General features: G+C 44.9%; 1 protein-coding gene and 1 long non-coding RNA gene across 6 annotated transcripts in view; both read right to left on the bottom strand.

Moving 5' to 3' along the window:
* PLCB1 (phospholipase C beta 1) overlaps positions 1-21,354 on the bottom strand; it is a 948,624-nt gene that overhangs the window by 310,405 nt on the left and 616,865 nt on the right. The gene's annotated exons all lie outside the window — the stretch shown is intronic.
* LOC109296710 lies at positions 613-17,088 on the bottom strand. The gene is made up of 4 exons (XR_002097027.1): positions 16,999-17,088; positions 10,384-10,394; positions 3,354-3,358; positions 613-622 (listed from the first exon to the last, which is right to left on the bottom strand). It is a non-coding gene; the product is annotated as an uncharacterized LOC109296710 (long non-coding RNA).

Below are 21,354 nucleotides of genomic sequence, written 5' to 3'. Positions count from 1 at the left end.
GAGATGCATCTGTGGATGCATGACAAGGTGCAGTTGGACTTCCTGACTGCATCCCCACACTGCCGACCCATGTTCATCTTGGAATCAATGATGACTCCAAGATCCTTTTCCGCCTCTGCACTGACAAGAATGGAGTTCCCCAGTCTGTAGGTATGGTGCCGGTTGTTCCTCCTCAGATGCACCACTTTCCACTTTTCAGTGTTGAATCCCATCCTATTCTCATCCGCCCACCCTTGTAACCTGTCTAGGTCTGATTGCAGCCTATTCCTCCCTTCTAGCATGCCCACATCCCCCCACACCTTAGTGTCATCAGCAAATTTGAACAGGGTGCTTTTTACCCCCTCGTCCAAGTCACTGATGAAGATGTTGAACAGTGCGGGCCCGAGGACTGAGCCCTGTGGAACCCCACTGGCCACATCCCTCCAAGCCGAAAATGACCCATCCACTGGAGAGATGTGGGCAGCGGAGTTCCACAGGGCTCGGTCCTCGGGCCCGCACTGTTCAACATCTTCATCAATGACTTGGACGAGGGGGTAAAAAGCACCCTGTTTAAATGTGGCACACATTTGGCACATCCCTGGAGTAGCCCCTGCATGCATCACAGCCCCAGAGCAGTTGTGTGCTATTCAGTTGCTCTGGGGCTGGGTTGTGCCCAGGGGCAACTCTGCCGCTCCAGAACTGTGCCGCATGTGGGGGCCGCTCTGCCACTCCAGGACTGGGCTGCACCTGGCAGCTGCTCCAGTGCAATGCAGCACAGTCCTGGGGTGGCGGAGCAGCTGCCACATGCAGCACAACCCCAGAGCAGCTAGAGTAGGACTGTGCTGCACATGGTGCCCCATCTGGCTGCTCCAGGACATGTGCTAGATCAGGCATGCAGGGCCAGTCTGTGGGTCTGATCCAGCCGGCAGACTGGTTCTGAACCACTCATTAAGCCCACAGGGTAATGATAAGCTAATGAGGACATAGGGGAAACATAAATAAAGAATAGTCTCTTCTATGCAATATCCAAAATAAAAATTTGGTGAATGATAAGCAGGAAGGGATAGAAAACGGGAGTTTGGCCAGTAAGTAGAGAACTTGTTTCATATCAGTTCATCCATACACAGAAGTATCAAGTGGCCAAGATCAGTAAGGACTAGTCCTTTTTTGGGTAAGTTAGCAGGACAACTCCTTGAAGATGAAAACCTAGCCAAGAAGATTCACACTTTTATCCAGTCTAGGTGGGACTACCACAAAACACTATTTCTGAGCTTAACTGCAGAAGACACATGAAGCCTGCAACCTGTTCCATCATGAAGTCCAAAGGGAACCTCTCTCACTGGTACTGTGCTTTATTCTAACTCTCTATTTAATTCTACTCCACTTTCAAAATACTGGCTCTGATCCAGAAAGCCTTTAGTGCTGGTAACCTAAGATACTGTTGGGTGTTCTCCCAGTAGAGGCTCCTTGTTTACAGCAAATCATAATGAAACGATGTCTCAAGATTTTCATATCAAGCTGCCTGATAATGCAAGCCCTTTCAGAGCAGCAACATGGGACTCTAAGTAGTCCATTGAAGGTATCTTTTAGGATGTGAGAATGGCAAGAGATTTTGATCTGTTTTGTAGAGATGCCTTCATCTGGTTTTTTTCTGAGAACATGGTGCCTCAACATTTAACAATGGGCATATTAGTAGATGATTAAACAGATTTCTATTAAACAAACAACTGCATAGCAATTCACTGTAGGAAACAAATCTGACCCAGCCAGAGTCTTTCATGAATGACATCATGGGCACATACAGTTATCTTCCCAAACTGTGAACTGCAGCCACTTAGAGGTAAGTCCTGAAAAAAGGGATTGGTCATATACTTCTAGCTATTAAACAGCTGTAGGAGACATATAAAAATAGGCATCGTCTTGGCCCTACCTTGCTTGCTTTGCACATAAGCCAGTGTCTGCACTTACCAAGGGTATCTTCCACAGTATAATGGAAAGGAAAGAGAAGTAACATGTAAGTAGCAAGTATGTAGTTCATTCCATGAAAAAAATTGAGAAACTTTGATCTACTTAGGCATTTTTGAATGTATGTTTACACTTCTTAAAAACCCTCACTGGAGTAAAATCTCCCGCCATTACATTTTTTAAATAATATGGTTAAAATAAAGCATGTTGCCTGATAGATGTTGCCTGACAGTGGGGTGGCCACATTATCTACAATCCTGCATTAGAGTTGCACCAAGATCAGGGTCATCTGACTGCAGAGACTCATACAAAGCAACATAGTCCCTGAACTGGTGATCTTGAAGCAGTCCTAAAACAGGCAAAGCTCATAATTTTGATTCAGAGGTGAGTCACGTTTTTATTTAACACCTGAACATAGTCCTGTGACTATTTTATACTGTCTGAAGGAAACATTACTTAATGATCATCAGCAAAGAATAAATCCTGCACTAAATTCAAATACATCAAAGTGTTCCATAAAAGAGACTGCACTTAAATAAAGCAAATGGAAAAGAAAGAAAAAGTGAAAACTAATGCTAACATCATTTTCATTCAGGAGTAAGCTTCCTGTTTATAAAGTAAGGATCAGATATTGCTGGGCTGAGGCAGATACAGCACAGGCAGGCACAAGAAAAATATTCCCATGTGACTCTTGAAATACTTTGGAATTAACTTCAGACACTCCTGATCCACTCCTGAGGAAAGAGATCAAAACACAGAAAAGGGTGCTCCTTATTGGCTCATATCCCCAACATAGGATGTAAAGAAGACGGGCAACAAAGGCTTTGCTCCAAGGTCAGATGGGAAGATTCCTCTCCCCTCATCACCTGTAGGAGTGTCAGGTTAGAGAAGATAAAAGGTTTTCTCAAGGGAGGGTGTGGGAAGGTTCATAACCAGTGAAGCCTGGGTGCAGGAATTAAGCCTAGGGTCCAGATTCCTCCAAAGTGGGAAAGGTGCAGAGGGGTCCATCCATCAGGTCCTACAGTAGGTATGTCATGTTGGTGAATGAATGTCACTTTCTTATATGGAGCAGAGTAGGGTGGGTGATCTACAGGCAGAAGCCATCATTCTGTCAGGTCATTTGAAACTGTCTAAACAAATAGGTAATGGTCACAGGCAACGTACTAAGGATGTTTTAGTGCAGGATATAGTGTAGTCACTTTTCCAGGAAAGGAAGGAAATGAGCATCATGATTGAAGAACCCTAAAAGGGATAGATAAGAACATTTTCCTTTTCCAGAAAAGCTGCAGAAAGGCTGAAAATTAGAAAGCAGACAGAGCTTGGATAATCCATAGCACTAATATTAAAAAAAACCACAACACAATATGCTGCTGTCCCATGCAATCTAAATAGGAGGAGGAATCTCCCACCAGTTCTACACTCTTGGAACCAGGATGCAAAAATATTTCATACTAGTTTTTCTTCTGTTTAAAATTGTGCAGATTAATTTAGGCAAGCTGCTAAAGAATTTTCCCACCATGACCAGCCTCTTCCACATGAAAATCTTACTGGTGAATTTGAGATATCACTATTGCTTTCAGACTCTGATGGCACATATTCAGTGACATGACTTTCCTAGAAGAAACAGTGGGGACAGGAAAAACTAGATCTTCACAGCTGGACAAAGCTATGAAGAACAAAGACTTGCTTCTGATTTGTTAAACCAGTTTTATGTTAGTTTATGCCTCCAAATGTCAATAGAGTTACCTCATATTTACACCCAAGACCTGAATCAGGACCAGAAAGCTGGTGGACCTTGTTACACATAAATTTTAGGCAGCTCCTGGAGATCTTAACCCCTGGATTGTACACAAATTAACACCTGAAACTAATTTTAAGTACACTTTAGGTGACTTAATGTTATGTTACCCCAAGGCAAGTTTCTCCCTGATTTGTATTACCCAGCTCATGTTTCATTAATTTGTGGCCACTCCCCACAGATGAACCACCCAAGTTGCAGTCCTCCAGCATCCCAGAATGCAGTGTCCCCTTCCCATCCCTCCTGTGTGGACAATTTTTCTACCCTCTGAAGTCTAGTGCACAGGAGTCAGTTCTGGCACCTAGCTAACTTTCCCTCCCACCCCTGGGAGTGTAACCCCATGCAAACAGCCTTCAGAGCACATGCCAACTAGCCAGGTTGCAAGGTACAGACGGGTCCAGGAGTGGGGTCTAGAGGGGGAACCAGGTAGGGGGTTGGATCGCATCCCTTGAGCAGAGACTTAGTTCCTAGGGTAGGTGCAGTAGCTCTGCCAAAGTGCCTTCCCTCACTGCTCCCACCTCCCAACCACCTTGCAAAGCATATCCAGGACCCCCCACATTCCAATCTCAAATCCGAATTTATTAAAACACAAAAACTTCTTTTTTATTTTTATATTCTTTATTTTTGTCACTGTTTATTGTATCCTTCAGTGACTGATTTATTTGATTTCACCAACCTTCCCCACCCCCATTTCCTTTCCACCTCTTATTTCATTACCCACCTCCATCCCATTAATTCTTCTCCTTCCAGCTTCATGTTCCCATCCTCCTCCCCAACCCATCTCTCAGATACCCCTGCCTACAGGGATAGAACCGGCTTACCAGCTCTGAAGTGGCAAATCAGAGCTGCAGCTTATAGTCAGGCCCCTGCTCACTAGCCTTCTAATGGCAAGTCACAGCTGTGCAGGCAGTAAGAGAAGGTTTTTAACCTTAAGGTATGACTGCTCCAACCTTGAGGTAGCACTAACACTAATCAACATTTGAGCACCTCAAAGTGCAATGTGTAACAAGGCCGTGAGTCAAAGACAACTCCTTATTTCTGCGTAAGTATTTAAAATAAACATCAAGGAACAGGTCATTTCCCTAAACTTAATAATTAGGGGTGATGACACAAATTTAAGGTCAATGCACAAAACTTAACATAAACTGTAGAATCTAGGCCAAATCCTACATTTCAAAGTACAACCGGTGATTTAAAAAGCAACAAATAAACAACTCTAGCCACACTGCCAAGCCAAAAAAGGTATGTTTTTTTTTTTACGGCAATGTCTTCACGATAGCAATTACAAAATCCGCTACTGCTAGCCCACATCACTAGTTCACTCTGTATTGTCTATAATTTAGAAAGATGAGGTGCTACAAGTGTAAAATATGTGCAAAGCAGCAGCTACTGAATACAATGTGTAGAGATTGACATTTCAGCTGAAGTACTAGGGGGCAGGGTTTTACCTGCAAGAGAAGCTCATAAGCAACTGAGACACCAAATAAATGAATTTTACAGGTAAACCAAGCACACTCATGAAAATAAGAGATAATACACCGCAATATGTTTATTTTGACAAGTGACCTGTATGTGTAATTATTTTTGTTAATATATAACACACACTAGAATTTGTGACATTATTTGTAAAAAATTACGAAGTCTTGGTAGCAAGCGTTACGAATCATGAGTTCAGCATTGTTGAGATACTTTGAACTGTCCTCAATAAACAAGGGAAACAGAGCCAGAAGATATTCTGTGGTAACATGGTATATAGTATGAAAAAAGTTGAGGACCTCTGAGCTACTATAGTGTCCTTAATTTCTAATGTTAGAATTAGGAGTGTGAAGTCAGGCAGCAGCTTACAGGAGGTGCAAGATCTGTCCTTACATTTGCTTTAGTGACAGGACACCCCATCACTGAAGCTAACGGCCTAAATGTCAAAAGATATGCTGTAAACAGAATTACATCATTAACGTTCCTTAAAAGTGCAACAGCAGGGCCCTGACTTGCTTTGTACTTGTTTGTGGCAGTAAATGCTGTTGCCTAGGAAATGACCCCATCAAGCCATCTCAAAGGACTCTGAAGTACAACTATTCTTAAGCAGTTACTGAAAGGTGATTTAAAGCAGTGGGATGAAATTGTTTAAAATCTGTTGATGTTTAACAGGGGTAAGGTACAATATTAGTATTCAAATGAATACTGCAGGAGACAAACATTGTTCCAGGAAAAATGTGCGTACTGTAAGGTCTACACAAAGAAAATGAATTTTAATTTGTGCCAGCAGGCTTGTTAATTTACCTTATTGTTTAAATAACCAGGACTGCTGATCGGAAGAAAACACAGAATAAATGGTGAAATTCAATTGGAATTAGCCACCTAACCTCAGCAGTTCCTTAGAACATCCTAGGCTAAACCTCTATCAATAGATTTGAAATAGATATACAGTATTTATGGATGGGCTGATCAAGGAGCTGAGGGAATCTTTAGAGAGAAAAGAGAAGTTCTTTACCAGTAATTGGACTCCTTTGAAATTTGCCATTGACCATATACACCAGTGATTCTCAGCCAGGGTTCCACCACAGCCCAGAGTATCACAAGATCCTTTTAAGGGAGATGTAGATTATTAGGTTTGCAAACACCAACACATGATTCACAAGATAGACCCAGAGATTTCAAATAGGAATCCATAATATTACAAACAATTCTGACCTGTTGTGGTCTTTCTCAGTTGTCTGCAACAGAAAAATTGTTCTATTATTTTTCTGTAGTCAAGAAAAAAGCAAAAGCTAAGAGCCAGCACTCTCCAAGGTGGTGCCTTGAGTTCAAAAAAAGGTTGAGAACCATTGACATGCACATTCTACTTTAGGTGTGCATATGTCTCATGCTTTTACCTTTGAAGTATTTTTTTACCTTAGCAGTTCTTGTACAGCATCCATGCACAGTCCCCTCCCCTTGTGCTCTCCATGGAGGGTACAAAGGGTGGTGAACTCTTCCTGCTCCTCTCAACTACAGAATTCTGGAACAACAGGGACTCCAAAGAAGAGGTAGAAATGTGGAAAGTGCATACACATCTCAGGGAACTCCACTAATTAAGTGATTTATCTCTCTTTCAAGTGCTTGTCCATATGCACATTCCACAGTGGGTGACTCTAAAGTAGTGCCTGATTCACATGGCGGCAGGACCAGGATCCTAGGTGAACAATAATGGGTGGACTGCTTTGCCACAGGGAGCATCCACTCTAGATGCCTCTGTGATAGAGTAGTGCTTAGCAAAAGTGTATATGAAGTTCCAGGTGGCTGCGTTGCAGATGTTCAGAATGAATGCCATGGATGGCATCTATATTTCCAGTGGAATGGGCTTTGATCACTGTTGGTAGGTCTACCTTGGTGACCTTGCAGCACACACTGAAGCAATTCAGTTAGATTAGTATTTGGGCAGAAAAAAAATCACTCTGTCTTTTGAGATCACAGCTCAGAATTAAATAAATGAGATACGCACAAAGGCTTAGTCCAGTATCAGTAAAAGAACTAAGTTCTCCTCTTGTCAAGCATGTGTAAGAGAGGGTTAGTCTGAAAGAGTGAGGCTTCAAAAGGAAGTATGGTAAGTGACTATAGTGAAATCCCATGACAACTGTGGGTATAAATTCGGGGTTAGTTCTCTTTTCCATAGGAGGTGGGACCCAACACAATTGCCTGAGTCTTACTTATGGTCCCCACAAAAGGAACAGCCTCCATGAAAGGCAACTTCATGGCCAGAAGGAATAGGAAGCAGGTGCCATCAATTCAAATGGTGGACTCTTAGGGCAGTATGGATTAGATTTAGTTCCTCTAAGAAAAAAAGTCCTTTTACCATGCAAAGGAGACCTGATACCAGAAGCATGGTAACCTCATGCCTAGGGCATGCCTTTTGAGGCACTAGATCAGGGGTGGGCAAAATGGTGGATCCAGAAGTGGCTGGACTCCATTTCCCAGCAGCCCCTGCCTGTGTTGCTGTGGCCAGAGTTTCCATGGAGACCCCTGGAGCAGCAGGACCATGACAATGCGGGGCCAGGGTTTCCATGGAGACTGACCCAAGCAGTGCTGGCAGGGCATGTGGCTGGGTGGGAAGCTGCTCCAGAGCCCAGGCCAGGATTTTGCAGCAGTGATAACATGGTCCAGAGCCATGGCAGAACAGCAATCTACTACCTGCATGCCCTGGCCCCTAAGGCAGAGGCAGCATGATCCACTGCCTACACGCTCCTGCCCAGGGTGTGTGGGCAGCGGATCTCAGCTGTGCCCTGGCTCTAGCGGGTGCTGTCACTGCCACAAGATCCTGGCCCTGGCCCCAGACCTGGAGCAGCTTCCTGCCCAGCTGTGCACCTCGCCAATGCTGCTTGGGCTAGTGTCTATGGAACTGCACTGTCACAGCCCTGCTGCTCCAGCGTTCTCCATGGAAACGGGCCACAGCCACATGGGCAGGGGCTACTGGGAAATGGAATCTGCCCTAGGCCCAGTCCAGCTTGTGGGCCGGACTTTGACTGCCCCTGCACTAGATGGAGACCTTAACTAACTCTAGTTCAGGTTGGATAATTATGACACTTGATGCACTGAGGTGGGGTGATATTGGAACCAGAGGAGAAAACAGGGAGACCAAACACCAAGGATTTGGAATACACTGCAGAAACTCCTTCTGAGAGTCAGGGTGCTTCAGGAGAACCAAGAAGTGAGAAGCACTGCTTGTTATGATCTGAGTACAAAGCACAAGGAGAGGTGGGCACATATGTCCTGTAGGGCAAATCTTATGAGGTCAAGTGTCTGCGTTATATGTATACTACAGTGTAATGTAAATATAGGTTCTCAAAAGGGAAGACTTTTTATTGGCGGAGGAAGGTTTTTTTTCTTTCTCTGAAGATTTAAGGGCTTTGCCCTTGTGGATTTTATAATTAATTTTTGATTTATGTTGAACAGAGCAGTTTCCTTAGGATTTAAGATAGGCAGAGATTATATTTAAACAGGTGTATATCTTTATTCTATTACATCTCTCAAAGATGTCTTTGGGGTGTATAGATTAATCAGCCAGGGATAGAAAAGTAACAAGGTAATTCAAGGTTCCATCTTTAGAGCTCAGGTTATTGCAAAGACAAGGTCCCTAAAAAAAAAGAAAAAAAACACTAGATGCTAACCAACTGAGCCTGTCTCAGCATGCGATAGCTGGGGCACAGAAGACATAATTTACCAAGCTATTACAGAGAAACCCACAATAGGAACTCAGCCCTCTCATTACCTACCCCTGCTAAACAGGTGAGAAGCTGTAGGTCCCACAGGTCCCATGATTGTTCCAAATTATGTGGCCTGTGACTAAAGCACATAGTTTTAGAAGGCCCCAAAACCCAGCCTGAGATTACACATTAGCTAGCAGGTGGTAATTCTAAGGAATGTCAGTCTGCATTAATGTTAACTAGTGCTAGTAATCACTGACACACATTTGGGGTTAATACCCTCAGACCTGCCACTAGAGGGCTGGCGAGCAGGGACATGGCTAGGGTCTGCAAGGCTGTTCCCTGCCTGCCACAATCAGTAGCTTTCTAGCCACAGTATAGGCCAGGGAAGCGGGAGTAGGTGGAGGGGAGGAAGGAGCCCCCCTTGCCACTTTGATCACCCTCTCTACCCCATCAGCTCCTTGTTCCTTCCCACCCCCTCTTTCCCTGCTCTCCCTTCAGTTGCGGGGCCTGGCAGAGGCTGGATCTGGGCACACAGGGGGGCTGTGATCTGCAGGCACTCTGGGAGGAGGCAGGGAGGCAGAACCCTTGACTTTAGGAAAGTCAACTTTCATAAACTCAGGAGGCTGGCTGCCAAGGCCTTGAGAAACCATTATCTGAGAGTGGAGTCCACAATGAGTGGTCACTCCTTAAGAACACAATCCTTTAAGCACAAGGGAAATCCATCCCAGCCCATGGGAAAGGTAGCCAAAAGGCTGAGCAACCCTTGTGGCTAAATAGGGGATTTATGGACCTCCTGTATCTGAAAAAAGAAGCCTATAAAGGGTGGCAGTCAGGTAACATCACCAAGGAGAAGTATTCAGCACTGGCCTGAACATGTAGGGAGCAAAACAGGAAAGTCACAGACAAAACCAAACTTAAACTGGCTACAGGAATCAAGAACAACAAAAAGTCCTTCTTCAGATACGTGGATTGTTGGAAGAAAAACAAGGGCAACCTCGGACCCTTGCTAAACCAAATGGGGCAGCTGACAACCAACATCCAGGAAAAAGCTAATCTCTTTAACAATTACTTTGCATTGGTCTTCCACCAGCCCAAGGGGATCACCCTGCCAAATAAGATGCAGGATTGACAGGGTATGAGGCAAACACACGCCCAGCATCGGCAAAGATCTCATGAGGGAACACCTTGAGAGGCTGGACATCCACAAATCAGCTGGCCCAGATGGAATCCACCCAAGAGTACTAAAGGAACTGGCTGACACCATAGTGCAGCCAATAATGAGGATATTTGAGAACTTGTGGTGCTCAGGAGAGTTTCCTGAAGGCTGGAAGGGGGCCAATGTGGTGTCTATCTTCAAAAAAGGAAGCATGGAAGATCCAGGGAACTACAGGCCAATTAGTTTGACCTCAATCTTTGGTAAGATATTAGAAAAAAATAATCAAATAAATTATTAACAACAGGTTAACAGACTGCAACATTCTAAAAGATAGCCAACTTGGCTTTGTTGTGGGTAGGTCTTGCCTGACTAACCTCATTGCCTTCTATGACCAGGTGTTGCATTACCTGGACAAAGAAAAAGAGGTTGATATAATTTATTTGGACTTCAAAAAAGCCTTTGACTTGGTCTTTCATGAAGTCCTTATGGTTAAACTGGGGAATTGAGGCCACGACAACCTTATAGTCCGACAGCTCAGGAACTGGCTGTGTGGTTGGACAAAGAGAGTGATAGTCAATGGAACCATGTCAAAATGGTGCATGGTGTCCAGCAGTGTCCCCCAGAGCTCCGTACTTGGACCAGTACTTTTTAACATATTTATAAATGATATTAGATTCAGGTATCAGAAGCAGACTGGCTAAATTAGCTGATGACACCAAATTATGGGGAAGTGTGGTCACACTAAAGGATAAGCTGGTGATTCAGGCCTACCTGGACAGGCTGGCAAGGTGGGTGGATCAAAACCTGATGGCATTTAACACGGAGAAATGCAAGGTTCTCCACCTTGGGGAAAAAAATCCACATCATACTTATAGGCTCAGCAGTGCTACACTCACTAGCACCATGACTAAAAGAGACTTGGGGGTCATGACAGACCACAAGATGAATATGAGCCACCAATGTGTTGCCGTAGCTGGCAAAGCCAACAAACCCTGGCTTGCATCTACCAATGCATCTCAAGCAAGACCCAAGAAGTCATCCTCCCGCTTTACTCAGCCTTGGTGAGGCCATAGTGGGAATACTGCATCCAATTCTGGGCTCCACACTTTAGATGTGGAGAAGCTTGAAAGAGTCCAGAGGACAGCCACATGCATGATTAGAGGACAAGAGAACAGGCCTTATGAGGAGATGCTAAGAGGCATGGGGCTCTTCAGCCTGGAGAAGCAAAGGCTCAGGGGGGATTTGGTGGCAGCCTATAAGTATATAAGGGGTGTGCATCAGGAACTGGGAAAACATTAGTTTACTAGGGCACCCAAGGGAAGACAAGGTCCAACAGTCACAAACTGTGGCAAGACCATTTTAGGCTGGATGTAAGGAAAAACTTTTTTACTGTCTGAGTCCCCAGAGCCTGGACTAGACTTTCCCCAGGAGTGGTGCAAGCACCTACTCTGGACACTTTTAAGAAATACTTGAATGTCTATCTTGCTGGGATCATTTGACCCCAGCTGACTTCCTGCTCCTTGGGCAGGGGCCTGGACCCAATGATCTTGCAAGGTCTCTTCCAGCCCTAAAATCTATGAAATCTATGAAACTTTGCCACTACTGGTGCCTCTGCTGCTCTTGGGGAAGCATGGCAGTGTCTTGGAGGTGGAGGGACTAATGGGGTCAGTGGAGGAGACTGGGGTAGCAGGGAAACAATTCAGGGGTGGAGGCAAGGGTGACTGGTGCCTCCTGAGTCTGGGGGGGCACAATTTGTGGGTGGGCGTTAGGCAGGCCAAAAGCCCCATATCCACTCCTATATTTCTGTGCTGAGGCTTAGTGCCCAACTCCCAACACACCACCAGCTTGCATGGCAAAAAAGTTGCCCTGTCCTGAGCAGTGCTGTGTCAGGGGCCAATCTCAGGTGGGGCATGTGTCTCCAGTGCCCCCCCTACCAGTTGCCTGTGTTTGGAAGGACAGCAATCAAGAAGCTCTCCACCCACCCACTCCTCCTACAGCTTTCATTGCTCCTTCCCTATGCTTCCCTCCTGCTTCCAACCTTCACCTCTTTTCCTTCCCTCACTACTCATCCTATCCCAACCCACCTGTGTCTGGTTCACATGTGTCAGTCCAGGGCCATAGAGTGCTGGATATTAACTAGTCCACTTAGGAGCAGTCCTCCTGGGATACTGAAGGACCACAAATTTGGTGGTTTTCTCAGGGAAGCACCCAGAAGTTAGTTTACTTCAAGCTGGGTAGCAGAGCTCAGAGATAATTCTTGCCTGAATAGGTGTAACTTTAAGACATCTAGAGCAGGGGTTCTCAATCCCTGGACTGTGCGGTGCTGGGCTGTGGCAGGTCAGCTGCTGGTCTGCAGGATGGTCAGTGGCTGCAGCCCCCTAGAGCCGGGCAGAGAGGCTGCAGCTCCTTCCACAGGGCCCACAGCAGCGCAGGGTTTGGCCCACCCCACTGCCCAGGGCATGGGGGTATCCTTACCTGTCTTCAGGCTGGAAATTCCAGCTGCGGCCATCTGTGACTGATGGGCCACAGTTTGCCAGGTTGTGGCCATTTCCAGGCTGCAGTTTGCTAGGCCACGGCATAAAAACTTTGGGAACCCCTGATGATCTAGAGGGCACTCAGAACTTGTTAATGAGGCATAATGTGTGATCATTCAAGTTTTAAGCGCTCTTTATATGATATAATTGTAATGTATAATCTTACCATTAGAAGCACAAGTTTAATTGAATATCAACGGGGATTTGTCCTGAAATTCCTCTGCATATTTGATTATCTTCACTTGCTTAGGCACTCCATTTTTTTTGCACTCACTAAGCATCAAAATATCTTAAACACACTTGAAATTCCTATACTAAATGTACTAAAGGCATGGCAATATAGGGGATTAACAGTGATTAGCTGTGGTCTCCACACAGTGCAAACCCTAAACAGCATGTAAACACCTGGTCCTGAGACACTTCTTAGCAGCACTGAATGGCTTCCACTGACAGTGATGGATTGATATGCAACATCAAAAATAACTCCTTCTACCTCTAACTGATGAGGAAATGTAGGACACAACACATTCATCTCCTTCACAGTTTAATATGAAGCATTTATCACAAGCACACGGTGCTTCTGCTGGAGATGCTGATCACATCTATTGTTTAACCTATGTTCAAGTTAGTTCTGAGTATTTGCTGATGTTGCAGAACCTTACTAAGAATTATGTGCAACTCTCCCTTCCTCTTATGGACCATTCAGCACCTCTCCACTGTGCACACAGTGCAAACAGCCTGCCCCCTGCTTTGCTCCCAATAGCACAGGCAGCCTGCCTTCCCCCTGCCACCTGTGTACTACTGGCAGCCTGGCTCTCCACTTCTCCCAGCCACGTGCATGGTATGAGCAGCTCCCTACAATAGCACAGGCAGCCTGGCTCTCCCGTGCTGCATTCAAAGTGCCCCCTACTCCCTCACATGCATCCCCCACCTGCAATGCAGGCAGCCCATCTCCCTTCTTTGCCACACATGCAGCTTGAGCACTCCAGTCCCCTCCCAGCCACTGAGGCTGGACCAACTGGCAGCAGGGAATGGCAGCTGGGCAGGAGCCAACAGGCTGCATGCTAACCCTTTGGGGGCCACATGCAGCTCAGGGATCAGCACTTGGATAGCCCTGATTTAAACTCTTTGATAAGTATTAAAAATAATTTCAAATACTGTTCCCAGTCTTTGTCTGTGTGCCTAATTTTATTTACTGAGAATTGTATGGAACACTCCTTGAAGCTGACTGGCAGCTGTCACTAATACTACCTATGTTCAGAGTTTTACATACCATAGCTCAAAGTTTTAATTTTTCCCTAAATTCTGAAAACAGAAAACTCTGGGAACTAAGCTTGAACACACTTAACATGAGGTGTAGGGAAGTGGAGCTAAGTGGAGAAAAGTACCCCCAGTGCACCCTACACCATCTTATACTCAAACTTAAGTACATCCTTAATGGCTCCAATAGACTAAGCTCAAAGTGGCTACATTGTGCAAATACACTCTCTTATCTTCACAGAATAGGTGCACTGGTAAGCTTGATATCCTGTGCTTTCAACCTGTTTGAACCACAGGTAGCTACTGAAAATCTACATGTTAATGTGCATTATTTCACAGAAGAAAAATAATGACCAAGGTATTCCTTCAGTCATCTTTTTAAGAAATGATGAGAAGTCCAGCCCATAGTGGCTTAAAGGGACACCAGAAAAATCAGATCACTTGTCACTGAATTTGATTCCAGCTTCCGCATTTGCCATTTTACATGGCAATTTAAGCAAGGCTAATAATGGCTTTAAGCTTTAAAATGCAATAGTAACACTTGGTTTGGTTTACATGGGTGGTGAATTGGTGCTATTTCCATTAACTTCAATGGGATGTGTATCCACACCTAAAATGCCAACTATTTAAATAAATACACAGAATGATATTCAACCAAGAAAACGCCCAAACCATTTCTATCTAGTTTTGTATTCAATATATATTTTATTCTATTTATTCCTTCAAATACTCAGTTAATCTTAAACAAGGCAACAAGTAAAGCTGATAGGTTCTAATAAAAACAGAAAGGGAAATAACTGAAAACAAAAGCAAACAAACACACAAAAAACCCAGCTGAATATGTTTAAAGTCTTTGGAACAATCTGGGAAAGAAGAGATTTAATTTGCTCTAATAGTGGCAATTTAAATCAACCTAATGCCAGCAAAAAGCCTTTAAAGGCTCTATAAAATCACCACAAAAGCACTTTCAATCACTTTAATACATGCATAAAGTGGCTTAAATCACTTGGTAAAAAAATGCCTTATATTTCTTATGGGTGATCTTTTGTTCTGAGTTTGGACATGATCCAATTCAAATGGTGTTGATTAATTTCAAGCAGACTGCAAGGATGCGTTGGGTTGCAATCAAAACAGTGACACCAACCTGGTTCTGCAGCTCTTGCTGCTCCCCATCTCCAGATAACCAAGTATTTTGATCAGGGACTGAGAAACTACAGCAAGGAGCTCAGTGCAGGTGCCTAGACAGGCTACCTGTGCTTGTTTGCATCTTCTGCTGCTGTTCATGACAATTGGCTCATGTCTCCACCCTTCCCTTGTATCCGTTGTTACGCCACCCAGACCTTCTCACTGCTCTCACTCTCAGTACCCCTTTTATCCAGATAACTGGTTGTGCACCTAGGCTCTTTTCTGGTCTTACCCTATGCTACTGGGGCAGATTTTCTGGTTGGCAGATCTGTGAGAAGCAGAACATGCAACTCCATTTCTTTGTAGTGTTGTCGTTGCCCTGATCCCCGTGAAAGAAAAGAGCAGATCCAAACATGCTACATGAGCACTGCAGCTATAACTCTGCTTATTTCAGTGGATGGTCTAGGGTCCCTGATTGTAGCTGGAAAGCAACTGGGTCCTCCAGACCTTTCTCCAATCTAGTTTTCAATCTGGAACTCAACTGAAACCACTCTTGCAAAGTCTCTCATGACTAGGGACCTACCAAAATTGCAATTTCACAGAAATCTGGCACTTCCCATGAAATTTGCAAGAACAAGAAACACTTACTAAAAATAAAACACTGGCTCCTCAGAGGGTGGCAGGGAGGAGGCGGGCTGCCCACATGAAGGGCAGCCAAAGATGGCTGCTGCCCCCACCCCTCACCACTGGTTAGCTGAGAGGGCTGCCTGTCATGTCATGCATGATGGCCAGCCCTGGTAACCAATCAGTGGTGATGGGCAGGGCCACTGAGGCATGGTGGGGGCCCACCACAATCAACCCTTGAATATGGTAGCTGGCCCTACAATCTCGCCATGAAACTGGCTGGCCACCTCCTCGAGTTAGTTAGACCCCCTACTCATGACTTGTCAATTCATTTTGGCATCCCCTCCTCTGCAGTGAGTGGGATTGGAAGATACCTCTACAAATGCAGTGAAACCAACAAGATATTTAAGCCACACAGCAAGAAACCCAAGGCAAGTAGGGATCATTGGTGCATTGTAGAAGGGGAACCCAAACAGTACATATAATTATAATCTGAACAGTTGCAACAGCTAGCAGCAACATTTCCATCTCATATTTAAAGTGGGTTGAGCTTATTTTATAGGTGGGGCTTAGAAAAGTATCATTACTTTAACACAATTTGTAGCTTTACAAAGAGAGGTTAAAGTCTGAAATTATTTTTACAGTTCAATAAAAACAAAACAAAAACAGTGGGATGCTTAAATCAGGGATGTCTTAATTTCAAAGTGACCAGGGGTGACATGCCCACAGGCTACATCTGCGGGAGCCACACACTGAAGGGGCAGCACTAGTGGGGGGAACAGGCCCCCACAGCTGCATGTCATACATGTGCAGATTGCAGTTCCTCCCTGCCCCATGCTGCACAACATGTGCAGGTGGGCACATAGCCTCACCTTCAGCTCTCTGTGGTTCCCCTGTGACACCACATGACACCACATCATTCTGGGTTGTCAGCATTCAGGCACCTTAGGCTGTGCCTCGTTATGCCATGCTGCCCTGCTCCCTGGGGTAGGAGTATGGAACAGAAGTCAAAGGAGCAAGTGGGAGCCCAAAGTCCCTGGCTGCTACAGCAGCCAGAGCAATAGGGGTAGTGGCAGCCTGGTGGGAGCCCAGAGGCTACATGTGGTCCACAGGGCACCAGCTGGACAGCCCTGGCTTACATCATTAAACCAATTCCTGCTTTTAATAACATGGCTACATTTTGCAGATGTCTGTGGCTTTCTTGCAACTACTACGGGTGTACTTAATGTAGACAGTGCTCTAAAAACATCAGCTCAGTGTGCAGCAGCAAGCAAAAAAAATAAGATGTTGAGTGTCTTTAAAAAGGGAATTGAAAACAAAACAGAACATTACAAGCCATTATTCAAACCCATGCTGCATGTAGTTCTTGAATACAGTGTGCAGTTCTGGTCTCCACATTTCAAAAAGGATGGAGTAGAATTAGAAAAGATATAGAAAAGGGCAACCAAAAAGATCAGGGATATGGAGCAGAGTGTTCATGTTGAACAGAATGGCTGGAGATGTTTCTTCTGGCATCTCTAAACCAATAATGATGGATGCCAGGAAGGGTAGTTAATAAAAGACAGATCACTGAATAAATTTGGTTCAGTACTCTCCTTGTAAAGTATCTACTCCAGCCACTGCTGAAGACAAGACAGTGGACTAGATAGACCATTGGCCTGACTCAGTATGGCACTTCTTATGTTCTTAATTTACTCTCTGGGGAATTCTTACATATTTATATGCAACAGGCAGAAATAATTGGCATGTTTACACATGCTCCAGGTGTGGGGAGTGGGGGGAAGGGGCAGCTCTCCTGCTCTAATTAAAACACAGCAGGCAGCATCTTGGATATTAGTGTCCCTGCACTTCAAAATGATGAGAGCGCTTGAACTAAAGCTTGTTGAATAAGCTTTAGTTCAAGCACCCCCACCACCATTTTGAAGCTCAGGGACGCTGAGACACGAGATGATGGAGGCTGTTCAAGCATGCTCCAGCAGACTTAATTAACTGAGTCTGCTCTGGTGCTTGGTACCTGTACACAAGTAGCTTCACACTCATGTACAGGCACTGTTAACAACTTGGAGCAAACATACAAAACAATGATGTGCCCCACAAACCCCATCCCAATAGCTTATTCCTAATTATCACACAACTATACATAGTGCCTGTCAACTGATTAGCAAAATCTTCATAGAACTATACCCTGAATGAAACTGGCTCATTATATTTAAGAAGTGTATTGGCACTGTAGTAGGGGATAAAAAGAAAAGCAAACAAGATTTTACAGCTTCCCCAGTCTACTGCTGCAAAATGTAGGGTTTTTTTTTGTTTTTTAACTCAATGACTGGTTTATGTTTCCAAGGCTATCTTTGAAGCAAAAGCTAGAAATTGATTAAAACATAAGATTTTGTTTTTATGCTGCTAGTTCACTCTACTGAACAGGCTCTTGTTTTTGCCAGTGAATTTTGGAAGACAGGCCCAAATGTTAGCTTGGAAAATGAGATGAAATTTGCTAGAGAAAAAATTTAACTAGAAATCTGAGGGTTTTTAAAATGTTATTATTATTTGGGTTTCATGGCTATATGGTTATAGCTCTTATTTTTCATAAAATAATTAAAGTAAATATGAAGACGGCCTGATTGCCAGGGTTTGTCTACACACTGCACTGAACACTTAAGATGATAATGGAAGACAATCATCCTCGATTGTAAGGGATTGCTGAAAAGGAAGACAGGTTTAATTAAAGCTATTATTTTAAAGCAGGTTATTTAAACTAGTGCAAAAGGCTGCTTATATACTCTATCTTTCATTTAAAACAGGCTTATATCATTTAGCTACAGCTGTGTAGGGACAGGTTTAAATTACATTTATGTAAGGGTGTCCACACAGGGCTTGTGTCAATTTAACAAAATAGTTCAGCAAAACCTATTCAAATTTGTCAGAAAGAGTAATAATGGTATGGGCACATGAATAAGACACTACAAGGAAGCCAGGGCATGAACTCATAGCTCATAAGCTACTCCACAGTAATATCCATGTGCATGCTCTTACCCCGCAGTGACTGAGGTAGCTTATTCATCAGTGACTGTGGGATATAGCTAATGCACTGTGGCCAAGTACAGTCAAAAACCCTGAGGCTGAATCTATTCAGTCTTTGCAGGTTAGTCTAAGATGCACCGATTAAATTGAAACAGAAATAAACAGACATCTACCTCTGATACAGGAAATGCAGCCACATGCCTGCAGTGGCTCAGAAGCTGTGTGTTCAATTCCTCTTCTTGCTGCCCTAAGGTCTCTGGGATTTATAGTCCAGAATTACAGCAGCAGGACTCTGCAGGGCTGTTCATCATTTCTTCTTCCTGCTTCCTGGTACCTCTGGGATTTGTAGCCCACAGTTGCAGCCAGCAGTAAGTTTGAGCAGGGGAAGGGGGGGTTAACTCCCCTCCCTGGCCCCAGACCCCAGCCAGGGTTTGCCCCCCCTGTAGACTGGGAAGTCCCCACCCTAGACTGGGCTGCATCCCCAGTCGGGCTTGCCCCCTCCCTACCCCTTTGTCAGCCAGTCCTCACTGCTCCAGCTCAGGAGCAGGGTGGGGCCAGCCCTATCTCTGGAGCAGACAGCACAGCCCAGCCCAGCCCAGCCCAGCCCAGGGCTGGAAAGCATGCTGGGATGCTGAGGGACTGTGATTTAACTTGAACCAGGAACGATTTGGGACAGAAATTTCATAAACTGGTTTGACCTAAATCAGTTAAGTCTGATACTACATTCAACCAGGTTTATTTTAAACCAGTTTTGGCCATTTTGAAACTGGCTTATGTGCACTGAACTTCTATTCTGTTATAGCTTTAAACCAGTTTTTGATCACTTAAACCAGTTTGTGTGTACTTTCTGTTCCTAGCCTGTAAGTTTTCAGCATAGCTTACCTCATGGCACCTTGTTTAGGTAGCCTTATTCTAACCCTGGATGTTATTACACATTACCTTTAGGATATGCTAAGAGTTCTGAATTGCCCATAAGTTAAGATGCGAAAACTAGTGCTAAGTGCTTTCTAAAAATCTTAAAGTTCCACCACTTCAGGTGAAGTTTATCTTTGAGCTGTTATCCAGCTTGTGTCACAGTAATGTGTGACCACTCTGGAGAGATCAAACAACCAAATTCCAGTCCTTTAGCATCCCGGGATGCACCGTCCCCTCCCTCTGCCTCTTGCTCAATGTGGATATACATTCCAACCGGCAATCTCTACCTCACCAGGGGGTATGAATTTCTGCCTCCAAGGGTGTGATCGCATGCAATCAGTGCAAGCAGCCATAAGTGGAAACCAGCTATTACGTACCTGTGTCAGACAAACAGAGGCAGAGCATGAGCCAAAGGATGTCTAACCAAACCCAATCAGGAAAGCAACAAACTGGAGTTATGATGAGGTGCTGGACCTCATCACAATGTGGGACAAGGGGAGGACCACTGCCAATGGCATGAAGGGAAACAGGCAGAACCAGACATTTTATGAGCAGATTGCAGCTCAGATCATGGCATGGGGGCACCATCAGGACTGGCTGCATATCCAGACCAAAAATTACATCCCTGAAGTCACAGTACATAAGAGGCAGGGATGCCAACAAGGTGTTGGGCACAGGGCACAGTGAGGACCATCAACTCCTACTGCAAGACCAGATTGTCAAGAAGGACCATGTCATCATTACCCACTATAAGGAACTGGGGTGTAGGTGACCTGGCCTAATGGTTAGTCCACTGATGGAAAGCAGGGTCTAGGGCTGGGTCAAAGGGCAGGACCCATATATCAAAGCCAAAGGGAGGTCCAGAAGCAGCACACAGGAGCAGAAGGATGCAGCTCATAGACACACCCTTGATGCCAGCCCTCTAGCGGCAAGTCAGAGATGTGCAGGACAGAGATGGCATGAAGCCCTAATGCGCGACTGCTCCAAGCTCGTTCTAACGTTGACACTGCCTAACATTCCACAGCACTTAGTGTGGCCTAAGGACAATGTGTAACAACACCCTCTCTCTGACTAGACCTTGCAGTCTTTACTCAGGCTGAGTTCTTACTGGTTTTTGTGTGAGCTAAGGGTGGTATTTCAATTTGCAATTAAACCTTGTCATGGGTATTTAAAATATGAAGGATCATACATTCATGCTCATTAAAAATGCAAAGTGCTCTCTAGGGCATCTTAAAATCACGCCATTTGAAGTGAGGTTTATCTTTGACCTATGCTAACCAGCTTGATTTATCCTACTTTCTAACTGTGATCAAATGCTCAAGTCACAGTCCTCCATTATCCCAGGAGACACTGCTCCCAGGTGGGCTAGTTATCCTCCTGGTTTCTGAAGCAAACCCGACCCCCATCCCAGTCTGGACAGTGGAACAGCAACTGGGGATTAGGGACGGAGTTGCCAAGCAGCACAAGGGGGTGGCGGGGAATGGGACAAGTGGGCCAAGCAGGGGAGGGATGCAGGGCGTTGCTGGGGTGGAGGGTGTGCACACACATTGCAGCACACACACACAACACGGAAAAACACACACATTGAAGCACCACACACACAAGTGGCAGTGGGAAAGTGTGTGCTCACACAGAAGCTCGGGCTACTGCCTATGGGGGGAGCTCCCTGTGTACTACTGGGCTCCACCAGCTCCACGCAGTCACAGATGGCACCTCCCTCACCGCTGCCCTGGCTGTGCTGTTCTTTGCAAGTGGCTAAAGGCAAGTCTGGGGAGGGCACGTGTGTGTGCTGTG

Source organism: Gavialis gangeticus, unplaced genomic scaffold (assembly GCF_001723915.1).
Source record: "Gavialis gangeticus isolate Ggan-Ray unplaced genomic scaffold, GavGan_comp1, whole genome shotgun sequence".
NCBI classification, from domain to species: domain Eukaryota; kingdom Metazoa; phylum Chordata; order Crocodylia; family Gavialidae; genus Gavialis; species Gavialis gangeticus.
The sequence above is the reverse complement of the archived record's forward strand: the minus strand, read 5'-3'. Positions and strand labels throughout refer to the sequence as shown.